The sequence below is a fragment of the Equus asinus genome, unplaced genomic scaffold (assembly GCF_041296235.1).
Source record: "Equus asinus isolate D_3611 breed Donkey unplaced genomic scaffold, EquAss-T2T_v2 contig_335, whole genome shotgun sequence".
NCBI classification, from domain to species: Eukaryota; Metazoa; Chordata; class Mammalia; order Perissodactyla; family Equidae; genus Equus; species Equus asinus.
Genome location: NW_027225000.1, coordinates 45,001 through 60,557, shown reverse-complemented (window position 1 = coordinate 60,557; position 15,557 = coordinate 45,001). Strand labels below are relative to the sequence as shown.

Here is a 15,557-nt window from a genome sequence, read left to right as displayed (position 1 = left end):
ACCCTCTGAAACTGAGGAAGATGGGCAAGAGAGGCTACCTCAGGTGGCAATCCTTAAGCAAAAACAAAGCACAAAGGCGTGGAGCCCTGGGGACAAAGCAACCCTGAAATATCTACCCTCTGAAACTGAGGAACATGGGCAAGAGAGGCTAGCTCAGGTGGCAATCGTTAAGCAAAAACAAAACACAAAGGCGTGGAGACCTGGGGAAAAAGCAACCCTGAAATATCTACCCTCTGAAACTGAGGAAGATGGGCAAGAGAGGCTGGCTTCAGGTGGCAATCTTTAAGCAAAAGAAACACACAAGGGCGTGGAGGCCTGGGGAAAAAGCAACACGGAGAAATCCACCCTCTGAAACTGAGGGACATGGGCAAAAGAAGCTAGCTCAGGTTGCAACCTTTAAGCAGAAAAAAAACACAAGGGCGTGCAGACCTGGCAAAAAAGCCACAGTGAGAAATCTACCCTCTGAAACCGACGAAGATGGACAACAGAGGCTAGCTCAGGTGGCAATTTTTAAGGAAAAATAAAAGGAAGTGCGTGGAGACCTGGGGAAAAAGCAACACGGAGAAATCTACCCTCTAGAACTGAGAAAGAAGCGCAACAGAGGCTAGCTCAGGTGGCAATCTTTAAGCAAAAAAAATAAGATAAAAAAATACAATGGCGAGGAGACCCGGTGAAAAAGCAACCCTGAAAAAGGTACCCTCTGAAACTGAGGAAGCAGGGCAACAGTGCCTAGCTCAGGTGACAATCTTTAAGCAAAAGAAACACACAAGGGCGTGGGGAGCTGGGGAAAAGGCAACACTGAGAAATCCACCCTCTGAAACGGACGAAGATGGGCAACAGAGGCTACCTCAGGTGGCAATCGTTAAGCAAAAACAAAACCCAAAGGCATGGAGACCTGGGGACAAAGCAACCCTGAAATATCTACCCTCTGAAACTGAGGAACATGGGCAAGAGAGGCTAGCTCAGGTGGCACTCGTTAAGCAAAAACAAAACACAAAGGCGTGGAGACCTGGGGAAAAAGCAACCCTGAAATATCTACCCTCTGAAACTGAGGAAGATGGGCAAGAGAGGCTGGCTTCAGGTGGCAATCTTTAAGCAAAAGAAACACACAAGGGCGTGGAGGCCTGGGGAAAAAGCAACACGGAGAAATCCACCCTCTGAAACTGAGGGACATGGGCAAAAGAAGCTAGCTCAGGTTGCAACCTTTAAGCAGAAAAAAAACACAAGGGCGTGCAGACCTGGCAAAAAAGCCACAGTGAGAAATCTACCCTCTGAAACCGACGAAGATGGACAACAGAGGCTAGCTCAGGTGGCAATTTTTAAGGAAAAATAAAAGGAAGTGCGTGGAGACCTGGGGAAAAAGCAACACGGAGAAATCTACCCTCTAGAACTGAGAAAGAAGCGCAACAGAGGCTAGCTCAGGTGGCAATCTTTAAGCAAAAAAAATAAGATAAAAAAATACAATGGCGAGGAGACCCGGTGAAAAAGCAACCCTGAAAAAGGTACCCTCTGAAACTGAGGAAGCAGGGCAACAGTGCCTAGCTCAGGTGACAATCTTTAAGCAAAAGAAACACACAAGGGCGTGGGGAGCTGGCGAAAAGGCAACACTGAGAAATCCACCCTCTGAAACGGACGAAGATGGGCAACAGAGGCTAGCTCAGGTGGCAATCTTTAAGCAAAAGAAACACACAAGGGCGTGGAGACCTGGGGAAAAAGCAACACGGAGAAATCCACCCTCTGAAACTGAGGAAGATGGGCAAGAGAGGCTACCTCAGGTGGCAATCCTTAAGCAAAAACAAAGCACAAAGGCGTGGAGCCCTGGGGACAAAGCAACCCTGAAATATCTACCCTCTGAAACTGAGGAACATGGGCAAGAGAGGCTAGCTCAGGTGGCACTCGTTAAGCAAAAACAAAACACAAAGGCGTGGAGACCTGGGGAAAAAGCAACCCTGAAATATCTACCCTCTGAAACTGAGGAAGATGGGCAAGAGAGGCTGGCTTCAGGTGGCAAACGTTAAGCAAAAGAAACACACAAGGGCGTGGAGACCTGGGGAAACAGCAACACGGAGATATCGACCCTCTGAAACTCAGGAAGATGGGCAAGAGAGGCTAGCTCAGGTGGCAATCGTTAAGCAAAAACAAAACCCAAAGGCGTGGAGACCTGGGGAAAAAGCAACCCTGAAATATCTACCCTCTGAAACTGAGGAAGATGGGCAAGAGAGGCTGGCTTCAGGTGGCAATCTTTAAGCAAAAGAAACACACAAGGGCGTGGGGAGCTGGGGAAAAGGCAACACTGAGAAATCCACCCTCTGAAACGGACGAAGATGGGCAACAGAGGCTAGCTCAGGTGGCAATCGTTAAGCAAAAGAAACACACAAGGGCGTGGAGGCCTGGGGAAAAAGCAACACGGAGAAATCCACCCTCTGAAACTGAGGGACATGGGCAAAAGAAGCTAGCTCAGGTTGCAACCTTTAAGCAGAAAAAAAACACAAGGGCGTGCAGACCTGGCAAAAAAGCCACAGTGAGAAATCTACCCTCTGAAACCGACGAAGATGGACAACAGAGGCTAGCTCAGGTGGCAATTTTTAAGGAAAAATAAAAGGAAGTGCGTGGAGACCTGGGGAAAAAGCAACACGGAGAAATCTACCCTCTAGAACTGAGAAAGAAGCGCAACAGAGGCTAGCTCAGGTGGCAATCTTTAAGCAAAAAAAATAAGATAAAAAAATACAATGGCGAGGAGACCCGGTGAAAAAGCAACCCTGAAAAAGGTACCCTCTGAAACTGAGGAAGCAGGGCAACAGTGCCTAGCTCAGGTGACAATCTTTAAGCAAAAGAAACACACAAGGGCGTGGGGAGCTGGCGAAAAGGCAACACTGAGAAATCCACCCTCTGAAACGGACGAAGATGGGCAACAGAGGCTACCTCAGGTGGCAATCGTTAAGCCAAAGAAACACACAAGGGTGTGGAGACCTGGGGAAAAAGCAACACGGAGAAATCCACCCTCTGAAACTGAGGAACATGGGCAAAAGAAGCTAGCTCAGGTTGCAGCCTTCAAGCAGAAAAAAAAAAGACGCAAGGGCGTGGAGAGCTGGCGAAAAAGCAACACTGAGAAATCTACCCTCTGAAACCGAAGAAGATGGGCAACAGAGGCTAGCTCAGGTGGCAATCTTTAAGCAAAAAAAAAAAAATAAAAAAATACAATGGCGAGGAGACCCGGTCAAAAAGCAACCCTGAAAAAGGTACCCTCTGAAACTGAGGAAGCAGCGCAACAGTGCCTAGCTCAGGTGACAATCTTTAAGCAAAAAAAAAAAACAAAAAACAAAAAACAAAAAACAAAACCCACAATGGAGTGGAGACCCGGGGGAAATCAACACTGAAAAATACAAAAAGAATGGAAGACCAATAGACAGAGCAGGCACTTTCACCTGGGGTGGAGGAGGTATGCATGGATGACCGATAAGCGCATGAAAAGATGTGAGCTGTTCCCTGGAAAAGCAAGTGAGAAAATTAGAGGGAGACATTGTGGGGACACATGGGTGAGACTGCCTTCTTCCAAATACCGGAACAGGATCAAACTGCTAGTCAGGTCGCGGAGAAGCCAAGTCAGTCACTCACGCCTCACTGGTGGTGAAGGGAAACGGTATGGCCTCTGTGAAAAAGGGCGTGGCGGGTTCCAAAACTGACACGCCGCGGAAACAACCACCGAAAGTGGCAACCTACATAAGCCTTTGGTGTATCTTGCCTCCTAAGAGCGTCTGTATGTAGCTGGAGCCTTGGGTCGTTAAGGCTTCCACAGTGATCTGTGGTGGGTGGGTGGGGGGGGGGGGGGGGCCTTGGGCCTTGGGGGTCTCCGCTGGACCTCCAGGAAGTCAGCTTTTGTGGAGTCCCGTGAGTCCTTCCAGGGAGGGAGGCATCCAACCCGAGGGTGGTCTGGAGGGCACCACTCCCACCACTCCCGGGGGCTGGGGCGGGGGGCGGGGTGGGGGCTGCGGCCACGTTCCTGTTCATTCACACAGAATCCGGGGCATGAATGTTCTTAGCAGCTCTGTTCCACACAGCCCCACACTGGAAACCACACAGACGTCCTGCGAGTCCCATCCCTTGCTCATGTCGCCGGGGCTCCGGAGGAGGGCCACTCTGTAAAAGCGGCCGCCAGATGGCGCCCAACGACCGGCGCGGAGGGGTCAGCGGGAGGGAACCGGGTCACCAGCCAGCGAGAGTGCACAGCCTGAGCCCACCGCCGGGTCAGGTCTCTCTCTGTCTCTGTCTCTGTCTCTGTCTCTGTCTCTCTCTGTCTCTGTCTCTGTCTCTGTCTCTCTCTGTCTCTCTCTCTCTCTCTCTTTCTCTCTGGGCCCGCTTGGGGCGGGCGGGAGGTCACCACGTGAGGCCCCAGGGTGTCCACCTCGGAGCTCCCAGGCAGCACAGGGCAACCCTGGGCGCAGAAGGAGGTGTTGGAAAATCGGCGGGGAGGGGGGTGGGGTGGGTGGGCTTGCCAGGAAGGGGACAGACTCCCCACGTGACTTCTGGGCCGGGCCGGGCGCGGGGCTGCCGGCTGGCTGACGCGGACAGAGGTGGAAAAGTCCCCGGAGATGCCACGGGGCAGGCCGGGGCTGCCGGCCCCCGCTTCCCGGAGCGGCCCGAGCACTTCCCGGGCTCCCGGGAGGACTTAGAAAATCACGGCGGGGTGGGGGGTGGGGGTCGCTGTCAAACCGAAACCATGCACGTCATCAGAGAAGGACCGTGACGACGGAGGAATTGTCCGCAGTCTGTCAGGAATTGTGTGCAGCCTGTCACTTCCGGCCCAGAGGGTCTCTCTAAGGCAGACGGACAGACAGAGCCCACAAGTCGTAGAGGAAAGGACCGAGCCGCTTGGCCGCGGAAAAGTTTACAACACAAAACAGGTCTCCCTCCGCACGGGGCCACAGCAAAGCCCAAAGACGACACACGGGGGGGAGCATGGGTGCAGATGCACGTGTGGTGATAAGAATATGGATTTCAGCAGGGCTTCCCGTCCTCATCAACAAGCAGAAGCACCCAAATGGTGGGGGTTGGGGGGCAGAGACCTCACAGCCATTCCCTCCACAAATCGAGTTCCCCGGGACATCCTCACAGCGCCGTGCTGTGAGTGTGTGTGGGTGTTTAAAATGGAGTAAATGTGGACGTGGAACTGCTCCGTGAAACCAAAATAACAACAGTCGTAGATCTTCTTTGGTCATTTAGAAAATTCTTTTTTTTTTTTTTTCCCCAGCGGTGCACGTATTTCCCTTCCAAAAAAGAAGAACGGGAAAGGAGATGTTAAAGGCAAGCAGAGAGAGGAAAACTGTTGCAAAACAAAAGCTGAGCTCCCGTCCGAGGGAGGCCTCCTCCATTGGAGGCCTAGGAAATCATTCTGACAAAATGGAGGATCTCTGTCTTTGGTGTCGATTCCCTCAGAGGTCAAGAGAAACCTTTTCCAATGTCTTTATCAGGAGGAGACTAGAAGTTAGAGAAAAGTATCCTTTCGGGAGTGAGAAAAACAAATTCTGATTTTGCATCAGCTTCCCTCCGATCTTGAAACTCATTGACTTGATTCCATTCTGTCGACGGAAATAATCCGGAACCAATCTATCCGTGAAAATCGGGGTGCGTTTATTCTGAGCTAAAATGTGAGGACTGTGGCCCGGGGCCTTTCTTCCCGAAGGAAGAGAGGGTGCCCGGGAAGTGGGGTGTACAGAGTGCTTCTAGACCCCCAGAGAGGACGTTTCACATAGGATCGAAAGGTCCCTTGGATGATAGTCGCGAGACTGCTCTGTCGGCACAGCGATCGACAGACACTGCTGGGTGGCAGGTCTGTTGTCTGGGCCTGGGTGGTCACAGGGGAGCCGGATGGTCAAAGGTGAGCGCAACCATCCGCTCCTAGCCTAAGGAAAGATGCCTCTCCTTAAGGAAAGGCCCGAGCACGGGGAAGCTGCTCCTTTCCCTTAAGGGCATTGGTTCTTGCCGTAGGAAATGTGTAAAGCGGATCTAGGATGCGATGCGTGCTCGACGGCCACGTCAGGCCCTTTTCGAAAAACACTGTCAGGCCGAATTAGGCCGACACCCAATGGCTTCCTCATAGACTCCCATAGATCCTATCGCTCGCCATTTCTATCTGTCCACTCGTTCCAATTTTAGGCCACTTGACCACGAACAGGCCTTTTTCTCAGATTATTTTCCCCATGAAACTTTGATCACCTTTTCACAGACAAAACGATCTTTACTTTTTAGGCCCTCTTGCCTGAAGGCAGCCATCTCACTTTCCTTGAACACAAAGATGTTTCCCATATTCACTTTTAGTGGCTTTTTGTTTTGTTTTGTTTTGTTTTGTTTTGAGGACGATGAGCCCTGAGCTAACTGCTGCCAATCCTCCTCTTTTTGCCGAGGAAGGCTGGCCCTGAGCTAACCTCCGTGCCCATCTTCCTCTATTTCATATGTGGGACGCCTACCACCACGTGGCTCGCCCAGCGGTGCCACGTCCACCCCCGGGATCCGAACTGGCAAACCCCGGGCCGGCGAAGCGGAACAGGCACACTTAACCAGCGCGCCACCGGGCCGGCCTAGTGGCTTTCATCGCATTTGTTAAGTAGATTTTTTAACCCTCACGAACCTTAATTTTGGTGAAAACTAAGAAGCCAGCAATTAGGAACTGTCCTTCCCATGAGCATTCCGTCGCTTGGCCAATTTCTAAACACTTGGCCACTTTTAGAAACATGGGATTTCATAGGTTTATCTTTTCCTTCGCTTTATTTGATTTCATCTCACTTTAGTTTTTGGGTGAGGAAGATCGGCCCTCACAGAGCTAACGCCTGTTGCCAATCTTCCGTTTCTGTTTTTTTTTCCCCCCTCCCGATTTTTCTCCCCCAATCCCCCCCATGACATAGTTGTCTATCTTAGTTGAGGGCCCTTCCAGTTGTGGCATGTGGGACGCCGCCTCCACACGGCCCGACGAGCGGTGCCGTGTCCGTGCCGTGCCCGGGATCTGAACCGGCAAAACCCTGGGCCGCCGAAGGGGAGCTTGTGAACTTAACCACTCGGCCACGGGGCCGCCCCCGTCCGTGGACTTTTTTATCACCTGATTTCACCTCGCAAAACTTCAAAGCTTCAAGTTATCAGAGAGGTTTGGGAAGTTGTTTTTATTTATTTAATTAATTTATTTTTCGAGGAAGACGAGCCCCGAGCTGACACCTGCTGCCAATTCTCCTCTTTTTGCCCCGGGAGAGTGGTCCCGAGCTAACATCCGTGCCCATCCCCCTCCCCTTGATAGGCGGGACGCTGACCACAGCGTGGCTCGCCAAGCGGCGCCACGTCCGCACCCCGGATCCGAACCTGCGAACCCCTGGCTGACAAAACGGAACGTGCGAACTTAACCGCTGTGCCGCCGGGCTGGCCCTTCGGGAAGTTATTTTCAGGACACGGGCCATAAACTAGAATCACCGCTACAGGTTTATCGGAGCGACATCAGCGTTCGTGGTGGATTGAGTCGTCCCCTCTGTCTCTCCCCTCCAGGGCACAACCAAAGGGACGTCTATCGACCCACCCACCAAGGATTCCCCCCCCTCCCCCCGCACGGCACAGCAGGATGCCTGAGAGATCCACGCAGCCCTACAGCGGCAAGTCACATTCGCACAGTCAAAATTCAATGGCAGAGACAAAACGTTAAGGTCAGTGAGAGGGAAGAGAATAACCGGCCCAGGAGCAACGGTGTGAAGAACACGGAGAAGACGGGTCCTAGACGCCGGGGTCCCCGGAGCAGCGATTTCATCAGAGGCCCGCAAACGTCCACGATCTCCACACCACGTTTATGGCCGACTGCGTGCGTGGGTCCTTTGGAATCGACCAGGCTACCGTCCGGGCCACTTTGGGACATCGTGTCCAGCTGCCCCGAGCGGTGGAGCTGTCGTTCAAGTGTAAGATGGGGCCCGTCCGGGGAGAGAATGGGGACGGGGAAAGGGAGGCCGCGGGAAGTCACAGAGTCTGAGGTGTTCGGGGGAGACTGACTCTTCTGAAGTGGAGGTGGTAGAAGGAGAGCAGCAGGATTTTTGGATTTTTGTTCCCTCTGTTAGGTATCTGGGTCCGGAGGAGAGTGGGGCGGGGGGGGGGGGGGCGGGTGGTGGTGGTGGTGGTGGGTGTGAGGCTGAGGCGGGGCTGGTGTTTCCTTTCCGAGTCAGGTGGAAGAGCTCCTCCAGTGGAGGTTTTTAGACAAGGGGTCTGGTCTGGCAGGATGGGAGGTTGCGGGTTGAGCCACAGGGGAATCTGTCGTAGCTCAGACTCGGGCCTTTGAAGAAATAGACAGAGAGAGGAGTTTTGCTCTGTCTGTCACCGCAGCCGGCACCTCAGGAGCAACAACAGGAGGCTTCCCGAATGAGTGAAGGGGCAGGAGCCAGCGTGCCCCGTGCCTCTCTCAGCCCTGCGCCGGCAGGGAAGGAAGCAGGCAGGCAGGCCTCAGGGCTACTCCCGTCCTACTGCCCGGTGGTCCCTGTCCCGGCCCCGCCCCCACTCTCCCCCTGACCCTCACCGCTCCCCAGCCCTCTTCTCAGCCAGAGAGGCGATGGGGGGGGGGCGGTGCGGTCCCAGAACAAGTTTCCTCTCATCCGCCATCATCTTGCCACCCTGACGACTTGGCCTGAGATCCGGCCTAGGCTGTACCCTGAGATCCGGCCTAGGCTGTACCCGTGTGTGGTTTTCCTGTGGACAAGGGGGCCGGTTCACCATTTCGGAAGAAACCCCTAGCCTTCCACTGCCGAGTCGCCAGCCTGGGAGGGGGGAGGGGGGAGGGGGGAGGGGAGGTCAGGCCCATTCATTCCGATGGGCCTGGCGTCAGGGCTTCATTCAAGTGCAGGAAGCTCTCTCCCATGGCCTCGGGCTTTTTTCCATTGAACGGCTTTCTTCAATTCCCCCACCCTTAGGCCGCAGTCCACCAAGGGCCGGGAGGCAGGGAGGGAAGATGTTGGGGCAGGGTGGCTGTCTGAGAAACTCGCCTCATCTGGGGCAGAAAGAGTGCCCCCCTCCTTTCTCTAACCCTACTAGACTGCTTGAGGATCACGGACGGTTTGGCTCATCGATGAGCCCTGCGTTATGGGCCCGGCAAGCAAACTCCTAACGGGCAACCCGCCGCTCTAGGCGTGTGTGGGTTTTTTGATCTTTCACCTTCAAGTTCGCACGACATCGGTCCGTGTCCCCCGCCCCGGCTTCCCATGGGAAATCCTCCGTCTCTTTCCACAGACTCACTGGCGACTTCACACAGTGCCTGCCTCCTCCTCCTTAGGAAGGAAGGAAGGAAGGAAGGAAGGAAGGAAGGAAGGAAGGAAGGAAGGAAGGAAGGGAGGGAGGGAGGGGCTGACCCCGTGGCCGAGCGGTTGAGTTTGCACGCTCCGCTTCAGCGGCCCGGGGCTTGGAAGGTTCGGATCCTGGGCTCGGACACGGCACCGCTCATCAAACCACGCTGAGGTGGCGTCCCACACGGCAGAACCAGAGGGACCCTCAAAGAGAATATAGAACTAGGTACTGGGGTGCTCTGGGGAGAAGAAGAAGAAGGAGGAGGAATAAAAAGAAAAGAAAAGATTGGCAATGAGCTCGGGTGCCAGTCTTTAAAAAAAAAAAAAAAAAAGAGGAAGAAAGATGGACAAACAGGAACGAATCCCACTGACGGCACCTCCAAATGGTGGGGGGCAGGGGGGTGGGGGGGGTGGGGAGTGGCATCATCGGGCCAAGGGTGACTCTAAGCGTGATCCCGCGGTTGTGTTATTTGACATTTTATCGAATCGATTTATTATTTTATTTTTGAGGAAGATGAGCCCTGAGCGAACATCTGCCACCAATCCTCCTCTGTCGGCCGAGGAAGACTGGCCCTGAGCTGACATCCGTGCCCATCCCCCTCTACTTTCCAGGTGGGACGCCTGCCACAGCGTGGCTCGCCAAGCGGTGCCGGGTCCTGCGCCCGGGATCCGGACCGGCGAACCCGGGGCCGGCGGAGCAGAACGTGCGAACTTCACCGCCGCGCCACCGGGCCGGCCCCCGGAGTTGTTTTGAAAATCCAGTAAGGGGCTGGCCCCGTGGCCGAGTGGTTAAGTTCGCGCGCTCCGCTGCAGGCAGCCCAGTGTTTCATCGGTTCGTTCGGATCCCGGGCGCGGACACGGCACTGCTCATCAAACCACGCTGAGGCGGCGTCCCACATACCACCGCTAGAAGGACCCACCGCGAAGAACACACAACTACGTACCGGGGGGCTTTGGGGAGAAAAAGGAAAGACAAAAAATAAAATCTTCCAAACTCCAATAAAACTTTGAGTGAAGACGACGAGGAGGATGCGAAACGTATCTCACGCCTCCGAGCCGAGCCGTCCGTTTAGGTTTAGGAAGGGGGACGAGGACCCTTTGTAAGCGACATCCCTTTTTAAGCACCATTCTAAACCACAGAACAGAACTCCCTCTCCTCGACCCGGAGCGAGGAGGTTCCTGGGTGTGTCAGAGAGGGTCACGTCCTCTGCAGCACGAACGAACCGCCAGGGTTCGGCCACGGGAAAGAATTTCTTCCTCTCCAGGGGGACTAAAAGTCACCGACGGCAGCGGGCGTAGGTGCTATCCTTCCCGTCCAGGAAAGGCAGGGAGAACTTCAGCCGTGAAGAGAAGGAGGTCTTCCTCACTCCCCGTTTTGGGAGGGCCCCTTTGGCAGGGGAGTTTTGTCTCCTGATTTCAAGTCAGGAAGAAAAGGGAGAGAGAGAGAGAGAGAGAGTGTGTGTCCTTCTCGTGCCAGGTCGGTCTGAGGGGGACCTCCTCTGGTTTCCTCCCTTCCCAGGGAACGCCGTTCGCTCCTTCTTCTAGAAAAAGCTCCCAAAGCACCACCGCCCAGGATGGTCGACCTACGCCCATCGTCCCTCCTTTCCCAATCATTTCTACCGCGACAGAGGGACAGAGGCCCCTGCCCCATCCCCATCCCCACCCCCACCCCCATCGCCTGCCTCCTTGATGGCCAAAGGAGCTGCCTCTGAGAATGGAACGGGGCTTGGAAACCTTCTAGAGGGGTGACTCTCACCTGCCTGCCTGCTGGGAAAAGCACCACGCTGTCCATCGGACTGCTCTTTTGGGCAAACGTAGGCGTGCCACATAGCGATCGACAGCTATGGCGGGGGGGGGGGGGGGGGGGGCGGGGTGGCGTGGTGGTGCCCAGGATCCACGACACGTGACGGCTGCGGAGCACGACAGCCCTAAGACCTTGAGGGAGACGGGGTGGCGCGTGAATCCTTTCGGAACGAGAACGACAGGAAACGCTGACGGGGACGTGTTCTCCTCTCGAGAACACACCAACGCCTCGCACGGTGTCTGACCCGGGGTGCCTCTGACTTTTGTCATCAGAGACGATCCTCTCGACCGCCCCTCACGCTTTGGGGAAAAGGGGAGAGGGACTCGGTAGCACGGGAAAAGCCATCCATCCGCCCTTCCTTTCCGTCTTCACGGCTCCTTCTCGTGGAAAACGAGGAAGCCGTCCAGAGGAACGGAACACTGACCCGGGCCAAAGCGTGGCCCAGCCTGAGCCTCCAAAACCTTCTGCTAAGTGAGAGGTGCCAGACATCCAAGGCGACCTACGTTGCGATTCCACACAGAGGAGAGAGCTAGAACGGTCCAACCCTAGAGGGCGACAGCAGATGGCGGCGGCGGCGGCGGCGGCGGCAGCGGTGGTGGTGATCGTGGTGGGGCAGATCCGGGAGTGGGGCCGTTTTTTCTTTCGGGGGGAGGGGATGGAAACGGAAACCTTCTGGAAATAGATAGCCATGACGGATGCGCCACCTTGGGGAGAGAGACTCCCGAAGGCCACTGGCTTGTGCCCCGTGGAAAGGATGGATTCGGTGGGATGGGAATTCTACCTCCGTGTAGAGCGTGTGGTAAACCACGAGGTAGGTGGGTGGGTGGCCTCCCTGCCTCGCCTCCACCTAGACGTCCACACACAGAGACCGACGAGGGAGGGAGGGAGGGAGGGAGGGAGGGAGGGAGGGAGGGAGAGAGACAAGACTGACAGAGGCCGAGGCCGAGGCCGAGGCAGTGAGCGAGTAAGTGATCGACCCTGGCCATAGGGATTCCTCAGAGGGCGTCTCTTGGCTCCCCAAACGAAGAATGTGTGTGGAGATCGAGAAAGATCACCGACCTAGGAGAACCAGCAAGACTTCCTCACCCGCCAGAGAGCCGCTGGGCCCCTGCCGTCCCTGCCACCGCCACCCCTACCCCTCGCCTTTGGCAGCGACGCCAACGAAAGGCAGGCAGACGAGTGGGAGAGTCGTGTGGTGGTGTCCCCCAAGGAAGGTGGGTCCATGCCGACGAGCGGTCGTCGGCGTGTGGAAAAGCCAGAGGCGGGCTGACTAGAAGGAGGGCGTCCTGGAGGAAGGGGCCAGGGTGTGAGGGAGAGAGGCCTGTTCCTCTTCCCCTGTCGGTCCCAAGTCAGGGGCCCAAAGGAGGAAAGCTGTCCGTTCCTTTCCGACTCGGACGGTTCGGGCGGAACCGACCGATCCCCGCGGCGGCGCAGTCGGGGCTTTCTGGACCAGAACCCCTCTCTCTGTCGCCTTTCGACCACACGCACGCTTTAGAGGCCAAGGGAAAATGGATCGGGTCTCTCTGTCTCTCTCCCTAGAAAACAAGGGGCCGGGGGCCGAGCCCGTGGACGAACGGTCAAGTAGCGCCCCCCACCCCGGCCCCCGGCTTCGACGGCCCAGGTTTTCACCGGTTCGGATCCTGGGCGCAGCCCCAGACCCAGCATCGCCCTTCAAGCCACGCCGAGGCGGCGTCCCACATAGCAGAAACGCGAAAGACCTACCACTGGAACCTACAACTATGGACGGGACGGGACGGGACGGGGCGGGGCGGGGCGGGGCGGGGCGGGGGTGGGGGGGGCGGCTTTGGGGAGCAGGAAGAAAGAAAAAATAAAAGAAACACAAGGACGGTCATCGCGATAGTTCTTTCCACTTCCATCCATATGTTAACAGGACCCAAGTTTCCCGACCTCCATTTGGATGTATGTTAACTAAATGGAGAAGCTATTCAAAGGACTCCTCTAAAGAAGTCCACGTTCTTCTTTCTAAATGATAATGAAAATCATTGTCACCACCGCTCTTCCGACCCTCCATGTCCAGACGGCCTCCCGCCCCTCCCCATCCCCAACTCCCGCCCCGCCCCGCGCCGACCCCCGACCCCGGCATTCTCCACGCCCACCTTTCCCTCTCCACTCCTACCCCCCCCCGTCCCCCGCCGCCCGGGACACCGCACCCCGCGCCCCCCCCCCCCCCCAATCCAGGCCGGGCCACCTGGTCGACCTCCTCGAACACTATATAAGAGGATGCCGGGCAGCAGGTGGCGCCCGACAAGCGGCCTCCTCACCGGCCGGACGGATCAGCCTCGCGGGGGCGGGCGATGGGGAGGCGTTCGTCCAGGTCAGGTCAGGTCGGGGGAGGGAGGATGGCGCGCCGGCCGGCCTGGTGCGTGGCCTGGTCCCGATCCACCCCGCGTCTCGTTTCTCGGGCCGGGACGAGTACAGGCGGGGAGGCCGACTCGGTCACGGAAAGCGGCCTTGGGGAGGTTTTGGCGAACGTCCCTGTCCCGGGGCCGTCTGCCGACTAGGGGACGGAGTCCTCCTCCATGCTCCTTCTCGCCCCCAGTCGGGCGGGTTGTGGGTCGCGCGGTCGACTTGGCCATTTCCCCGGAGGCATCCTGCCTGCCGGGGCTCCCTCCCTCGGGCCGGTGCGAGCGGTCCTCGGGCGGCCCGGGAATTTGGGCCGCAGCGAACGAACGAACGAAGCCCGTCCCTCCTGCGTCGGCACCGATGAGACACAGCCCTGGTGGATGGAGCCGCTTTCCTCGGGTTTCCTTTTGCTTTCGGCCGCTGCTGCCACCAAACCTCCCTAAACGATAGGAATGAAAACGGGAACCGTTGGCATAATAAAAGCGTTTTGGTTGGCGTGTTTCTTGGCTTTTGGGGACTCGAGAGGTATGATGGATGATCTCCGATTGACGTTGGGAAGGTCTATTTCATCCCAGTCGCACGAACCCCGAAAACGTGGCGGCTGGACGAGGGAGGGAGGGAGGGAGGGAGGGAGGGAGGGAGGGAGGCCAACCACGGGATTTCCGCACGACCAGCTGATGGACACGAGCGCCCCGTGAGCCGGGCGGAGGGCAGCCGCCCGGGTCTCGCAGCTACGTGCCCGCGGAACCCTCGGGACTGCGAGAAGCCGGAGCGACCCGCAGCCATGTGGCGCTCGGCGCGGACATCTGGTCGACCCGCGCGCCACGGGACCCGGGGCCCGAGTCCGGGCCGGGCCGCCGGTCGACCCGGCAGGGCGGCTGCCCCGGGGGCCTCGCGGCTGCTCGTCCGCAGCCTCCAGGGAGCCCTCGGGGCTCCGAGAAGGCCGAGCGCCCCGCGGCCCCACGGCCCCGCGGCGCTCGGTGCGGACATCTGGTCGACCCGCCCCCCCCCCCCCCCCCGAGACACGGGGGTCGGGTCGCCGGTCGACCCGGCAGGGCGGCGGCCACGGCGGCCTCGCCGCTGCTCGTCCGCCGGGTCGCCGGAGCCCTCGAGCCTCCGAGAAGGCCGAGCGCCCTGCGGTCCCGCGGCGCTCGGCGCGGACATCTGGTCGACCCGCGCGCCGCCGGACCCCGTGGCTACGAGTCCGCGGGGCCTTCGGAGCCGACAGAGGGCCGGGAGCGCACCCAGAGCACCCAGAGCACCCAGAGCCCCGGGACCCGGCCCCGAGCGCCGCGGACATCTGGTCGACCCGCGCGCCCCGGTCCGGGGACCAAGTCCGAGCCGGACAGCTGGTCGACCAGGCAGGGCGGCGGCCCCGGCGGCCTCGCGGCTGCTCGTCCGCGGCCTCCGCGTAGCCCTCGGGGCTCCGAGAGGAGCGTGCGCCCCGCGCGGACATCTGGTCGACCCGCGCCGCCGCCGGAACCCGGGCCCGGGCCCGGGCCCCGGCCGCCGGTCGACCCGGCAGGGCGTCGGCCACCGGGGAGCCGCACCCGCGAGTCCGCGGGGTCTCTGGAGCCGACGGAGGCCGGGGAGCCCACCCAGGCCGCCGAGAGCCCCGCGTCCCCGCGGCGCTCGGCGCGGACATCTGGTCGACCCGCGCGCCGCCGGACCCCGTGGCTACGAGTCCGCGGGGCCTTCGGAGCCGACAGAGGGCCGGGAGCGCACCCAGAGCACCCAGAGCACCCAGAGCCCCGGGACCCGGCCCCGAGCGCCGCGGACATCTGGTCGACCCGCGCGCCCCGGTCCGGGGACCAAGTCCGAGCCGGACAGCTGGTCGACCAGGCAGGGCGGCGGCCCCGGCGGCCTCGCGGCTGCTCGTCCGCGGCCTCCGCGTAGCCCTCGGGGCTCCGTGAGGAGCGTGCGCCCCGCGCGGACATCTGGTCGACCCGCGCCGCCGCCGGAACCCGGGCCCGGGCCCGGGCCCCGGCCGCCGGTCGACCCGGCAGGGCGTCGGCCACCGGGGAGCCGCACCCGCGAGTCCGCGGGGTCTCTGGAGCCGACGGAGGCCGGGGAGCCCACCCAGGCCGCCGAGAGCC

General features: G+C 58.5%; 1 long non-coding RNA gene across 1 annotated transcript; it reads left to right on the top strand.

The window, feature by feature from the left end:
* The first annotated feature begins 4,191 nt into the window (after positions 1 to 4,191).
* Positions 4,192 to 10,291, top strand: LOC139043718 (uncharacterized). The gene is made up of 4 exons (XR_011500786.1): positions 4,192 to 4,244; positions 5,249 to 5,622; positions 7,525 to 7,925; positions 9,804 to 10,291. It is a non-coding gene; the product is annotated as an uncharacterized lncRNA (long non-coding RNA).
* Positions 10,292 to 15,557: the final 5,266 nt, after the last annotated feature.